This window comes from Oncorhynchus kisutch, linkage group LG24 (genome assembly GCF_002021735.2).
Source record: "Oncorhynchus kisutch isolate 150728-3 linkage group LG24, Okis_V2, whole genome shotgun sequence".
NCBI lineage: Eukaryota > Metazoa > Chordata > Actinopteri > Salmoniformes > Salmonidae > Oncorhynchus > Oncorhynchus kisutch.
In genome coordinates this window covers 1,134,845-1,149,409 of record NC_034197.2, presented here as the reverse complement: position 1 = coordinate 1,149,409, position 14,565 = coordinate 1,134,845, and the positions used below count along the sequence as shown (strand labels likewise).

General features: G+C 39.8%; 1 protein-coding gene across 1 annotated transcript in view; it reads left to right on the top strand.

The window, feature by feature from the left end:
- Positions 1–14,565, top strand: part of LOC109883894 (histone-lysine N-methyltransferase PRDM16-like) — a 76,421-nt gene that overhangs the window by 39,045 nt on the left and 22,811 nt on the right. The window lies entirely within an intron of this gene.

Here is a 14,565-nt window from a genome sequence, read left to right as displayed (position 1 = left end):
AGTAATATGATCAAATTTTTTGGTTCTAGTCAGGATTCTAGCAGCCGTATTTAGCACTAACTGAAGTTTATTTAGTGCTTTATCCGGGTAGCCGGAAAATAGAGCATTGCAGTAGTCTAACCTAGAAGTGACAAAAGCATGGATTAATTTTTCTTTATAATTTTTGGGACAGAAAGTTTCTGATTTTTGCAATGTTACGTAGATGGAAAAAAGCTGTCCTCGAAATGGTCTTGATATGTTCTTCAAAAGAGAGATCAGGTTATACATTTAGTATTGTAGTGTTGTAATATTGTGGTGTGGTGGTATTATACATTTAGTATTGTAGTGGTGTAATATTGTGGTATGGTGGTATTATACATTTAATATTGTAGATGTGTAGTGGTGTAATATTGTGGTATGGTGGTATTATACATTTAGTATTGTAGTGGTGTAATATTGTGGTATGGTGGTATTATACATTTAGTATTGTAGATGTGGAGTGGTGTAATATTGTGGTATGGTGGTATTATACATTTAGTATTGTAGATGTGTAGTGGTGTAATATTGTGGTATGGTGGTATTATACATTTAGTATTGTAGATATGGAGTGGTGTAATATTGTGGTATGGTGGTATTATACATTTAGTATTGTAGATGTGTAGTGGTGTAATATTGTGGTATTATACATTTAGTATTGTAGATATGTAGTGGTGGTATTATACATTTAGTATTGTAGTGTTGTAATATTGTGGTATGGTGGTATTATACATGTAGTATTGTAGTGGTCTAATATTGTGGTCTGGTGGTATTATACATTTAGTATTGTAGATATATAGTTGTGTAATATTGTTGCATTATACATTTAGTATTGTGGCTATGTAGTGGTGTAATATTGTGGTGTGGTGGTATTATACATTTAGTATTGTAGATATGGAGTGGTGTAATATTGTGGTATGGTGGTATTATACATTTAGTATTGTAGATATGTAGTGGTGTAATATTGTGGTATTATACATTTAGTATTGTAGATATGTAGGGTGTAATATTGTGGTATTATACATTTAGTATTGTAGATATGTAGTGGTGTAATATTGTGGTATTATACATTTAGTATTGTAGTGGTGTAATATTGTGGTATGGTGGTATTATACATTTAGTATTGTAGATATGGAGTGGTGTAATATTGTGGTATGGTGGTACTATACATTTAGTATTGTAGTGGTGTAATATTGTGGTATACAGGTATTATACATTTAGTATTGTAGATATGTAGTCCTGTAATAATGTGGTATTATACATTTAGTATTGTAGATATGGAGTGGTGTAATATTGTGGTATGGTGGTATTATACATTTAGTATTGTTGATATGTAGTGGTGTAATATTGTGGTATGGTGGTATTATACATTTAGTATTGTAGATATGTAGTCCTGTAATATTGTGGCATTATACATTTAGTATTGTAGATGTGTAATGGTGTAATATTGTGGTATGGTGGTATTATACATTTAGTATTGTAGTGGTGTAATATTGTGGTGTGGTGGTATTATACATTTAGTATTGTAGATGTGTAGTGGTGTAATATTGTGGTATGGTGGTATTATACATTTAGTATTGTAGATATGTAGGGTGTAATATTGTGGTATTATACATTTAGTATTGTAGATATGTAGTGGTGTAATATTGTTGTATTATACATTTAGTATTGTAGATGTGTAATGGTGTAATATTGTGGTATGGTGGTATTATACATTTAGTATTGTAGTGGTGTAATATTGTGGTGTGGTGGTATTATACATTTAGTATTGTAGATGTGTAGTGGTGTAATATTGTGGTATGGTGGTATTATACATTTAGTATTGTAGATATGTAGTGGTGTAATATTGTGGTATGGTGGTATTATACATTTAGTATTGTAGATGTGTAGTGGTGTAATATTGTGGTGTGGTGGTATTATACATTTAGTATTGTAGATATGTAGTGGTGTAATATTGTGGTATGGTGGTATTATACATTTAGTATTGTAGATATGTAGTGGTGTAATATTGTGGTGTGGTGGTATTATACATTTAGTATTGTAGATATGTAGTGGTGTAATATTGTGGTATTATACATTTAATATTGTAGATATGGAGTGGTGTAATATTGTGGTGTGGTGGTATTATACATTTAGTATTGTAGATATGTAGTGGTGTAATATTGTGGTATGGTGGTATTATACATTTAGTATTGTAGATGTGTAGTGGTGTAATATTGTGGTGTGGTGGTATTATACATTTAGTATTGTAGATATGTAGTGGTGTAATATTGTGGTATTATACATTTAGTATTGTTGTGGTGTAATATTGTGGTATGGTGGTATTATACATTTAGTATTGTAGATGTGTAGTGGTGTAATATTGTGGTGTGGTGGTATTATACATTTAGTATTGTAGATATGTAGTGGTGTAATATTGTGGTGTGGTGGTATTATACATTTAGTATTGTAGATATGGAGTGGTGTAATATTGTGGTGTGGTGGTATTATACATTTAGTATTGTAGATATATAGTGGTGTAATATTGTGGTATGGTGGTATTATACATTTAGTATTGTAAATATGGAGTGGTGTAATATTGTGGTGTGGTGGTATTATACATTTAGTATTGTAGATATGGAGTGGTGTAATATTGTGGTGTGGTGGTATTATACATTTAGTATTGTAGATATGTAGTGGTGTAATATTGTGGTATTATACATTTAATATTGTAGATATGGAGTGGTGTAATATTGTGGTGTGGTGGTATTATACATTTAGTATTGTAGATATGTAGTGGTGTAATATTGTGGTATGGTGGTATTATACATTTAGTATTGTAGATGTGTAGTGGTGTAATATTGTGGTGTGGTGGTATTATACATTTAGTATTGTAGATATGTAGTGGTGTAATATTGTGGTATTATACATTTAGTATTGTTGTGGTGTAATATTGTGGTATGGTGGTATTATACATTTAGTATTGTAGATGTGTAGTGGTGTAATATTGTGGTGTGGTGGTATTATACATTTAGTATTGTAGATATGTAGTGGTGTAATATTGTGGTGTGGTGGTATTATACATTTTGTATTGTAGATGTGTAGTGGTGTAATATTGTGGTGTGGTGGTATTATACATTTAGTATTGTAGTGGTGTAATATTGTGGTGTGGTGGTATTATACATTTAGTATTGTAGATATGTAGTGGTGTAATATTGTGGTATGGTGGTATTATACATTTAGTATTGTAGTGGTGTAATATTGTGGTGTGGTGGTATTATACATTTAGTATTGTAGTGGTGTAATATTGTGGTGTGGTGGTATTATACATTTAGTATTGTAGATATGGAGTGGTGTAATATTGTGGTATGGTGGTATTATACATTTAGTATTGTAGATATGGAGTGGTGTAATATTGTGGTATGGTGGTATTATACATTTAGTATTGTAGATATGTAGTGGTGTAATATTGTGGTATTATACATTTAGTATTGTAGATATGTAGTGGTGTAATATTGTGGTATTATACATTTAGTATTGTAGAAATGTAGTGGTGTAATATTGTGGTGTGGTGGTATTATACATTTAGTATTGTAGATATGTAGTGGTGTAATATTGTGGTGTGGTGGTATTTTACATTTAGTATTGTAGATATGTAGTGGTGTAATATTGTGGTATTATACATTTCGTATAGTAGATATGTAGTGGTGTAATATTGTGGTACTATACATTTAGTATTGTTGAAATGGAGTGGTGTAATATTGTGGTATTGTGGTATTATAGATTTAGTATTGTTGATATGTAGTGGTGTAATATTGTGGTACTATACATTTAGAATTGTAGATATGTAGTGGTGTAATATTGTGGTATGGTGGTATTATAGATTTAGTATTGTTGATATGTAGTGGTGTAATATTGTGGTATCGTGGTATTATACATTTAGTATTGTAGTGGTGTAATATTGTGGTGTGGTGGTATTATACACCACACTTGCTGGACTGGGGACAGCAAGGAGTCATCATGTCAGGTAGTCCTGGGGCATGGTCCTAGGGCTCAGGTCCTCCGAGAGAGAGAAAGAAAGAGAGAAGGAGAGAATTAGAGAACGCACACTTAGATTCACACAGGACACCGAATAGGACAGGAGAAGTACTCCAGATCTAACAAACTGACCCTAGCCCCCCGACACATAAACTACTGCAGCATAAATACTGGAGGCTGAGACAGGAGGGGTCAGGAGACACTGTGGCCCCATCCGAGGACACCCCCAGACAGGGCCAAACAGGAAGGATATAACCCCACCCAATTTGCCAAAGCACAGCCCCCACACCACTAGAGGAATATCTTCAACCACCAACTTACCATCCTGAGACAAGGCTGAGTATAGCCCACAAAGATCTCCGCCACGGCACAACCCAAGGGGGGGGCGCCAACCCAGACAGGATGACCACAACATTGAATCAACCCACTCAGGTGATGCACGCCCTCCAGGGACGGCATGAGAGAGCCCCAGCAAGCCAGTGACTCAGCCCCTGTAATAGGGTTAGAGGCAGAGAATCCCAGTGGAAAGAGGGGAACCGGCCAGGCAGAGACAGCAAGGGCGGTTCGTTGCTCCAGAGCCTTTCCGTTCACCTTCCCACTCCTGGGCCAGACTACACTCAATCATATGACCCACTGAAGAGATGAGTCTTCAGTAAAGACTTAAAGGTTGAGAGTTTGCGTCTCTGACATGGGTAGGCAGACCGTTCCATAAAAATGGAGCTCTATAGGAGAAAGCCCTGCCTCCAGCTGTTTGCTTAGAAATTCTAGGGACAATTAGGAGGCCTGCGTCTTGTGACCGTAGCGTACGTGTAGGTATGTACGGCAGGACCAAATCAGAGAGATAGGTAGGAGCAAGCCCATGTAATGCTTTGTAGGTTAGCAGTAAAACCTTGAAATCAGCCCTTGCTTTGACAGGAAGCCAGTGTAGAGAGGCTAGCACTGGAGTAATATGATCAAATTTTTTGGTTCTAGTCAGGATTCTAGCAGCCGTATTTAGCACTAACTGAAGTTTATTTAGTGCTTTATCCGGGTAGCCGGAAAATAGAGCATTGCAGTAGTCTAACCTAGAAGTGACAAAAGCATGGATTAATTTTTCTTTATAATTTTTGGGACAGAAAGTTTCTGATTTTTGCAATGTTACGTAGATGGAAAAAAGCTGTCCTCGAAATGGTCTTGATATGTTCTTCAAAAGAGAGATCAGGTTATACATTTAGTATTGTAGTGTTGTAATATTGTGGTGTGGTGGTATTATACATTTAGTATTGTAGTGGTGTAATATTGTGGTATGGTGGTATTATACATTTAATATTGTAGATGTGTAGTGGTGTAATATTGTGGTATGGTGGTATTATACATTTAGTATTGTAGTGGTGTAATATTGTGGTATGGTGGTATTATACATTTAGTATTGTAGATGTGGAGTGGTGTAATATTGTGGTATGGTGGTATTATACATTTAGTATTGTAGATGTGTAGTGGTGTAATATTGTGGTATGGTGGTATTATACATTTAGTATTGTAGATATGGAGTGGTGTAATATTGTGGTATGGTGGTATTATACATTTAGTATTGTAGATGTGTAGTGGTGTAATATTGTGGTATTATACATTTAGTATTGTAGATATGTAGTGGTGGTATTATACATTTAGTATTGTAGTGTTGTAATATTGTGGTATGGTGGTATTATACATGTAGTATTGTAGTGGTCTAATATTGTGGTATGGTGGTATTATACATTTAGTATTGTAGATATATAGTTGTGTAATATTGTTGCATTATACATTTAGTATTGTGGCTATGTAGTGGTGTAATATTGTGGTGTGGTGGTATTATACATTTAGTATTGTAGATATGGAGTGGTGTAATATTGTGGTATGGTGGTATTATACATTTAGTATTGTAGATATGTAGTGGTGTAATATTGTGGTATTATACATTTAGTATTGTAGATATGTAGGGTGTAATATTGTGGTATTATACATTTAGTATTGTAGATATGTAGTGGTGTAATATTGTGGTATTATACATTTAGTATTGTAGTGGTGTAATATTGTGGTATGGTGGTATTATACATTTAGTATTGTAGATATGGAGTGGTGTAATATTGTGGTATGGTGGTACTATACATTTAGTATTGTAGTGGTGTAATATTGTGGTATACAGGTATTATACATTTAGTATTGTAGATATGTAGTCCTGTAATAATGTGGTATTATACATTTAGTATTGTAGATATGGAGTGGTGTAATATTGTGGTATGGTGGTATTATACATTTAGTATTGTTGATATGTAGTGGTGTAATATTGTGGTATGGTGGTATTATACATTTAGTATTGTAGATATGTAGTCCTGTAATATTGTGGCATTATACATTTAGTATTGTAGATGTGTAATGGTGTAATATTGTGGTATGGTGGTATTATACATTTAGTATTGTAGTGGTGTAATATTGTGGTGTGGTGGTATTATACATTTAGTATTGTAGATGTGTAGTGGTGTAATATTGTGGTATGGTGGTATTATACATTTAGTATTGTAGATATGTAGGGTGTAATATTGTGGTATTATACATTTAGTATTGTAGATATGTAGTGGTGTAATATTGTTGTATTATACATTTAGTATTGTAGATGTGTAATGGTGTAATATTGTGGTATGGTGGTATTATACATTTAGTATTGTAGTGGTGTAATATTGTGGTGTGGTGGTATTATACATTTAGTATTGTAGATGTGTAGTGGTGTAATATTGTGGTATGGTGGTATTATACATTTAGTATTGTAGATATGTAGTGGTGTAATATTGTGGTATGGTGGTATTATACATTTAGTATTGTAGATGTGTAGTGGTGTAATATTGTGGTGTGGTGGTATTATACATTTAGTATTGTAGATATGTAGTGGTGTAATATTGTGGTATGGTGGTATTATACATTTAGTATTGTAGATATGTAGTGGTGTAATATTGTGGTGTGGTGGTATTATACATTTAGTATTGTAGATATGTAGTGGTGTAATATTGTGGTATTATACATTTAATATTGTAGATATGGAGTGGTGTAATATTGTGGTGTGGTGGTATTATACATTTAGTATTGTAGATATGTAGTGGTGTAATATTGTGGTATGGTGGTATTATACATTTAGTATTGTAGATGTGTAGTGGTGTAATATTGTGGTGTGGTGGTATTATACATTTAGTATTGTAGATATGTAGTGGTGTAATATTGTGGTATTATACATTTAGTATTGTTGTGGTGTAATATTGTGGTATGGTGGTATTATACATTTAGTATTGTAGATGTGTAGTGGTGTAATATTGTGGTGTGGTGGTATTATACATTTAGTATTGTAGATATGTAGTGGTGTAATATTGTGGTGTGGTGGTATTATACATTTAGTATTGTAGATATGGAGTGGTGTAATATTGTGGTGTGGTGGTATTATACATTTAGTATTGTAGATATATAGTGGTGTAATATTGTGGTATGGTGGTATTATACATTTAGTATTGTAAATATGGAGTGGTGTAATATTGTGGTGTGGTGGTATTATACATTTAGTATTGTAGATATGGAGTGGTGTAATATTGTGGTGTGGTGGTATTATACATTTAGTATTGTAGATATGTAGTGGTGTAATATTGTGGTATTATACATTTAATATTGTAGATATGGAGTGGTGTAATATTGTGGTGTGGTGGTATTATACATTTAGTATTGTAGATATGTAGTGGTGTAATATTGTGGTATGGTGGTATTATACATTTAGTATTGTAGATGTGTAGTGGTGTAATATTGTGGTGTGGTGGTATTATACATTTAGTATTGTAGATATGTAGTGGTGTAATATTGTGGTATTATACATTTAGTATTGTTGTGGTGTAATATTGTGGTATGGTGGTATTATACATTTAGTATTGTAGATGTGTAGTGGTGTAATATTGTGGTGTGGTGGTATTATACATTTAGTATTGTAGATATGTAGTGGTGTAATATTGTGGTGTGGTGGTATTATACATTTAGTATTGTAGATATGGAGTGGTGTAATATTGTGGTGTGGTGGTATTATACATTTAGTATTGTAGATATATAGTGGTGTAATATTGTGGTATGGTGGTATTATACATTTAGTATTGTAGATATGGAGTGGTGTAATATTGTGGTGTGGTGGTATTATACATTTAGTATTGTAGATATGGAGTGGTGTAATATTGTGGTGTGGTGGTATTATACATTTAGTATTGTAGATATATAGTGGTGTAATATTGTGGTATGGTGGTATTATACATTTAGTATTGTAGATATGGAGTGGTGTAATATTGTGGTGTGGTGGTATTATACATTTAGTATTGTAGATATGGAGTGGTGTAATATTGTGGTGTGGTGGTATTATACATGTAGTATTGTAGATATGGAGTGGTGTAATATTGTGGTATGGTGATATTATACATTTAGTATTGTAGATATGTAGTGGTGTAATATTGTGGTATTATACATTTAGTATTGTAGTGGTGTAATATTGTGGTATGGTGGTATTATACATTTAGTATTGTAGATATGGAGTGGTGTAATATTGTGGTGTGGTGGTATTATACATTTAGTATTGTAGATATGGAGTGGTGTAATATTGTGGTATTATACATGTAGTATTGTAGATATGTAGTGGTGTAATATTGTGGTATTATACATGTAGTATTGTAGATATGTAGTGGTGTAATATTGTGGTATTATACATGTAGTATTGTAGATATGTAGTGGTGTAATATTGTGGTATGGTGGTATTATACATTTAGTATTGTAGATATGGAGTGGTGTAATATTGTGGTATTATACATGTAGTATTGTAGATATGTAGTGGTGTAATATTGTGGTATTATACATGTAGTATTGTAGATATGTAGTGGTGTAATATTGTGGTATTATACATGTAGTATTGTAGATATGTAGTGTTGTAATATTGTGGTATTATACATGTAGTATTGTAGATATGTAGTGGTGTAATATTGTGGTATTATACATGTAGTATTGTAGATATGTAGTGGTGTAATATTGTGGTATTATACATGTAGTATTGTAGATATGTAGTGGTGTAATATTGTGGTATTATACATGTAGTATTGTAGATATGTAGTGGTGTAATATTGTGGTATTATACATGTAGTATTGTAGATATGTAGTGGTGTAATATTGTGGTATTATACATTTAGTATTGTAGATATGTAGTGGTGTAACATTGTTACATGATGTACTGTTTTATCTTTATTTTATGTGTGATGTAAGTGCCCTAATGTGTTCAGACCCCAGGAAATTTAGCTGATGGGGATCCTTAAATGACAATATAAGCGCAGATCGCTGCTGATGTGTGTGTGTGTGTCAGTGCTGCAGTGACACGTGTCCATGTAGAAAGGCCCATGGTAGATGAACAGCCATACTCCCATATTGTTTTGACTGAAGCATTCTTGCTCTGGGTCGTTGCTGTTGTTTACCATCTGAAATAGGCATCTCAGTTAATATCAACGAGCATGCACAGCCCACCTATGGATCTGTGTTTTTCAGCCATCTATTTCCTGTGTTTGAGGGGTGCACACTTGAATTATGCAGTCTCGACAGTGCAGGTGGCTGCAGGTTGGCCTAGACAGAGCAGGTAGACCTAGACAGAGCAGGTGGCTGCAGGTAGTCCTTGACAGAGTAGGTAGCTGCAGGTTGGCCTAGACAGAGCAGGTTGGCCTAGATAGAGCAGGTAGGCCTAGACAGAGCAGGTTGGTCTAGACAGAGCAGGTAGACCTAGGCAGTGCAGGTAGGCCTAGACAGAGCAGGTAGGTATAGACAGAGCAGGTAGACCTAGACAGAGCAGGTAGACCTAGACAGAGCAGGTGGCTGCAGGTAGTCCTAGACAGAGTAGGTAGCTGCAGGTTGGCCTAGACAGAGCAGGTTGGCCTAGATAGAGCAGGTAGGCCTAGGCAGAGCAGGTTGGTCTAGACAGAGCAGGTAGACCTAGGCAGTGCAGGTAGGCCTAGACAGGGCAGGTAGGTATAGACAGAGCAGGTGGCTGCAGGTAGTCCTAGACAGAGTAGGTAGCTGCAGGTTGGCCTAGACAGAGCAGGTTGGCCTAGATAGAGCAGGTAGTCCTAGACAGAGCAGGTTGGCCTAGACAGAGCAGGTAGATTTAGGCAGTGCAGGTAGGCCTAGACAGAGCAGGTAGGTATAGACAGAGCAGGTAGACCTAGGCAGTGCAGGTAGTCCTAGACAGAGTAGGTAGCTGCAGGTTGGCCTAGACAGAGCAGGTTGGCCTCGATAGAGCAGGTAGGCCTAGACAGAGCAGGTAGACCTAGGCAGAGCAGGTAGACCTAGGCGGAGCAGGTAGACCTAGACAGAGCAAGTAGACCTAGACAGAGCAGGTAGACCTAGGCAGTGCAGGTAGGCCTAGACAGAGCAGGTAGGCCTAGACAGAGCAGGTAGGCCTAGACAGAGAAGGTAGACATAGACAGTGCAGGTAGACCTAGACAGAGCAGGTAGGCCTAGACAGAGCAGGTAGTCCTAGGAAGTGCAGGTAGGCCTAGACAGAGCAGGTAGGCCTAGACAGAGCAGGTGGCTGCAGGTAGACATAGACAGAGCATGTGGCTGCAGGTAGACCTAGACGGAGCAGGTGGCTGCTGGTTGACCTAGACAGAGCAGGTGGCTGCAGGTAGACCTAGACAGAGCAGGTAGTCCTAGACAGAGTAGGTAGCTGCAGGTTGGCCTAGACAGAGCAGGTTGGCCTAGATAGAGCAGGTAGTCCTAGACAGAGCAGGTTGGCCTAGACAGAGCAGGTAGATTTAGGTAGTGCAGGTAGGCCTAGACAGAGCAGGTAGGTATAGACAGAGCAGGTAGACCTAGGCAGTGCAGGTAGTCCTAGACAGAGTAGGTAGCTGCAGGTTGGCCTAGACAGAGCAGGTTGGCCTCGATAGAGCAGGTAGGCCTAGACAGAGCAGGTAGACCTAGGCAGAGCAGGTAGACCTAGGCGGAGCAGGTAGACCTAGACAGAGCAAGTAGACCTAGACAGAGCAGGTAGACCTAGGCAGTGCAGGTAGGCCTAGACAGAGCAGGTAGGCCTAGACAGAGCAGGTAGGCCTAGACAGAGAAGGTAGACATAGACAGTGCAGGTAGACCTAGACAGAGCAGGTAGGCCTAGACAGAGCAGGTAGTCCTAGGAAGTGCAGGTAGGCCTAGACAGAGCAGGTAGGCCTAGACAGAGCAGGTGGCTGCAGGTAGACATAGACAGAGCATGTGGCTGCAGGTAGACCTAGACGGAGCAGGTGGCTGCTGGTTGACCTAGACAGAGCAGGTGGCTGCAGGTAGACCTAGACAGAGCAGGTAGTACTAGACAGAGCAGGTAGGCCTAGACAGAGCAGGTAGGCCTAGACAGAGCAGGTGGCTGCAGGTAGACCTAGACAGAGCAGGTAGTCCTAGACAGAGCAGGTAGTCCTAGACAGAGCATGTAGGCCTAGACAGAGCAGGTAGTCCTAGACAGAGCAGGTAGGCCTAGACAGAGCAGGATGTCCTACACAGAGTAGGCAGGCCTAGACAGAGCAGGTGGCTGCAGGGAGTCCTAGATAGAGCAGGTAGACCTAGACAGCGCAGGTAGGTCAAGACAAAACAGGTAGGTCAAGACAGAACAGGTAGGCCTAGACAGAGCAGGTAAGTCTAGACAGAGCAGGTTGGCCTTGATAGAGCAGGTAGGCCTAGACAGAGCAGGTATACCTAGGCAGAGCAGGTAGACCTATACAGAGCAGGTAGACTTAGACAGAGCAGGTAGACCTAGGCAGAGCAGGTAGACCTAGACAGAGCAGGTAGACCTAGGCAGTGCAGGTAGGCCTAGACAGAGCAGGTAGGCCTAGAGAGAGCAAGTAGACCTAGTCAGTGCAGGTAGGCCTAGACAGAGCAGGTAGTCCTAGACAGAGCAGGTGGCTGCAGGTAGACCTAGACAGAGCAGGTAGTCCTAGACAGAGCATGTAGGCCTAGACAAAGCAGGTAGGCCCAGACAGAGCAGGTAGGCCTAGACAGAGCAGGATGTCCTACACAGAGCAGGTAGGCCTAGACAGAGCAGGTCGCTGCAGGGAGTCCTAGATAGAGCAGGTAGTTCTAGACAGAGCAGGTAGGTATAGACAGAGCAGGTAGACCTAGACAGAGCAGGTAGGTCAAGATAAAACAGGTAGGTCAAGACAGAACAGGTAGGCCTAGACGGAGCAGGTAGTCCTAGACAGAGCAGGTAAGTCTAGACAGAGCAGGTAGGCCTAGACAGAGCAAGTTGTCCTAGACAAATCAGGTAGACCTAGACAGAGTATGTAGACCTAGACAGAGCAGGTGGCTGCAGGTAGACCTAGACAGAGCAGGTAGACCTAGACAGAGCAGGTGGCTGCAGGTAGACCTAGACAGAGCAGGTAGACCTAGACAGAGCTGGAGGTCCTAGACAGAGCAGGTGGCTGCAGGATGGCCTAGGCAGAGGAAGTTTGTGTGGTTGCAGTCCTGTTCCATCCTTTATGTTAATGTATTCGTATATGCAAATACACCCAGTGTATTTATGCAAATGAGGCACTTATAATTATGTGTTTTCTTACCACAAATTATAAAATAAATACCTGATACCATTAGAAAATGTATATACTGTAGATTTCAAAAAAGATTCAATTTGACAATAAATGGAATACCTTAATTCCCACCAAAACTCCATTATTTGTTTGTGCCAGTAAAATGTTTTATGTGCTATAACTCAGTCTCTACCTGACAGATTTAAAACATGTAAACAGGTTGGAGTATCTTCATCCATTGTCCAACTGTTGCATTTACTAGAATTGTTTTAAAACTTTTTACAATTTTAATGACCGTTGCAACATTTAGACCACCTCTCCTTTCTTACCAATGTTCAGTTTATTTTATCTTACCCCTCTATCTCCCAATTCACTCCTTCTCTCTGCCTGTCTTACCCCTCTACCTCCCAAGCTCACTCCTTCTCCCTGACTGTCTTACCCCTCTACCTCCCAAGCTCACTCCTTCTCCCTGCCTGTCATACCCCTCTACCTCCCAAGCCTACTCCTTCTCCCTGCCTGTCTTACCCCTCTACCTCCCAAGCCTACTCCTTCTCCCTGCCTGTCTTACCCCTCTACCTCCCAAGCTCACTCCTTCTCCCTTCCTTCTTTCTCTACCTGTACTCTCTCTCTCTCTGCTTCCCTTCTCTCTGCCTGTCTTACCCCTCTACCTCCCAAGCCTACTCCTTCTCCCTGCCTGTCTTACCCCTCTACCTCCCAAGCCTACTCCTTCTCCCTGCCTGTCTTACCCCTCTACCTCCCAAGCTCACTCCTTCTCCCTTCCTTCTTTCTCTACCTGTACTCTCTCTCTCTCTCTGCTTCCCTTCTCCCTGCCTGTCTTACCCCTCTACCTTCCAAGCCTACTCCTTCTCCCTGCCTGTCTTACCCCTCTACCTCCCAAGCTCACTCCTTCTCCCTTCCTTCTTTCTCTACCTGTACTCTCTCTCTCTCTCTGCTTCCCTTCTCCCTGCCTGTCTTACCCCTCTACCTCCCAAGCCTACTCCTTCTCCCTGCCTGTCTTACCCCTCTACCTCCCAAGCCTACTCCTTCTCCCTTCCTTCTTTCTCTACCTGTACTCTCTCTCTCTCTCTCTGCTTCCCTTCTCCCTGCCTGTCTTACCCCTCTACCTCCCAAGCCTACTCCTTCTCCCTGCCTGTCTTACCCCTCTACCTCCCAAGCCTACTCCTTCTCCCTGCCTGTCTTACCCCTCTACCTCCCAAGCTCACTCCTTCTCCCTTCCTTCTTTCTCTACCTGTACTCTCTCTCTCTCTCTCTCTGCTTCCCTTCTCTCTGCCTGTCTTACCCCTCTACCTCCCAAGCCTACTCCTTCTCCCTGCCTGTCTTACCCCTCTACCTCCCAAGCCTACTCCTTCTCCCTGCCTGTCTTACCCCTCTACCTCCCAAGCTCACTCCTTCTCCCTTCCTTCTTTCTCTACCTGTACTCTCTCTCTCTCTCTCTGCTTCCCTTCTCTCTACCTGTCTTACCCCTCTACCTCCCAAGCCTACTCCTTCTCCCTGCCTGTCTTACCCCTCTACCTCCCAAGCCTACTCCTTCTCCCTGCCTGTCTTACCCCTCTACCTCCCAAGCCTACTCCTTCTCCCTGCCTGTCTTACCCCTCTACCTCCCAAGCTCACTCCTTCTCCCTTCCTTCTTTCTCTACCTGTACTCTCTCTCTCTCTCTGCTTCCCTTCTCTCTACCTGTCTTACCCCTCTACCTCCCAAGCCTACTCCTTCTCCCTGCCTGTCTTACCCCTCTACCTCCCAAGCCTACTCCTTCTCCCTGCCTGTCTTACACCTCTACCTCCCAAGCCTACTCCTTCTCCCTGCCTATCATACCCCTTTACCTCCCAAGCTTACTCCTTCTCCCTGCCTGTCATACCCCTCTACCTCCCAAGCTCACTCCTTCTCCCTGCCTGTCTTACCCCTCTACCTCCCAAGCCTACTCCTTCTCCCTGCCTGTCTTAC